We start from the raw sequence: 452 nt of genomic DNA, 5'->3' as shown, positions 1-452 counted from the left end.
CACATCTTCACAATACCCTCTGTCCCATCTATGGATCTTCACTATACGCAGCCTGTCCCATCTATGGATCTTCACTATACCCTGTCTGTCCCATATATCAATTCATTATAATGTGTGTCCCATCTACACATCTTCACTATACCATCTATCCCATCTATGGATCTTCACTATACCCAGCCTGTCCCATCTATCAGTCTTCACTATACCCTGTCTGTTCCATCAGTCAATTCATTATAATGTGTGTCCCATCTACACATCTTCACTATACCCTGTCTGTCCCATCTATGGATCTTCACTATACCCAGCACCCAGCCTGTCCCATCTATGGATATCACTATACCCTGTCTGTCCCATCAATCAATTCATTATAATGTGCGTCCCATCTACACATCTTCACTATACCATCTATCCCATCTATGGATCTTCACTATACCCAGCCTGTCCCATCTATC

This window comes from Panulirus ornatus, chromosome 70, assembly GCF_036320965.1.
Source record: "Panulirus ornatus isolate Po-2019 chromosome 70, ASM3632096v1, whole genome shotgun sequence".
Taxonomy (NCBI): domain Eukaryota; kingdom Metazoa; phylum Arthropoda; class Malacostraca; order Decapoda; family Palinuridae; genus Panulirus; species Panulirus ornatus.
This window is presented reverse-complemented; position numbering follows the sequence as displayed.